This window comes from Gavialis gangeticus, unplaced genomic scaffold, assembly GCF_001723915.1.
Source record: "Gavialis gangeticus isolate Ggan-Ray unplaced genomic scaffold, GavGan_comp1, whole genome shotgun sequence".
Taxonomy (NCBI): Eukaryota; Metazoa; Chordata; order Crocodylia; family Gavialidae; genus Gavialis; species Gavialis gangeticus.
Genome location: NW_017729006.1, coordinates 43,238,890 through 43,239,480, shown reverse-complemented (window position 1 = coordinate 43,239,480; position 591 = coordinate 43,238,890).

The following is a 591-nucleotide window of genomic DNA, read 5'->3' as shown; positions in this document are numbered from 1 at the left end:
CCTTGCACTTGTCTGTGTTGAAGCCCATCCTATTCTTATTCGCCCACCCTGTGTGCGGGGCAGGGGGTAGGTGTGTGGGGTAGGGGAGGGGTATGGAGCATGGGGAGGCCCCAAGCAGCCCCTTGCAAGCTGGAACTCTAACCACCTGCAAGGGAAAAGCCAGTTTCCCACATCTTTCACCTTTAAAGGAAAATCCATTTTTGAAGTTTGTTGATCCATTTTTAAAGGTTGTTCACAACCTTTTCATATATTCTTGCGACTCACTTTTCGGCTGCGAGCCACAGGTTGAGAAACACTGACCTAGGTGACATTTAATTAGAGGATTCCAACTACAGAGGGCACGTATACATGAGATGATACTGTGCAGTGGTTACTGTGCATTTATTTAGTACTTTTTTAAAGCGAATACTAAATAAATGCACAACAACTGGAGTTACTGTGCAGTAGCCTCTTAAGTGATGCTACTACACAGTATCCTAATACTACTGCACAGTAGCATCTTGACAGTTTTTGCCACATGACACAACCACACAGTAATATCAGGCTACCTCGCAGTCAGCGTCTTTTATAGACATGCCCAGAACATACTTT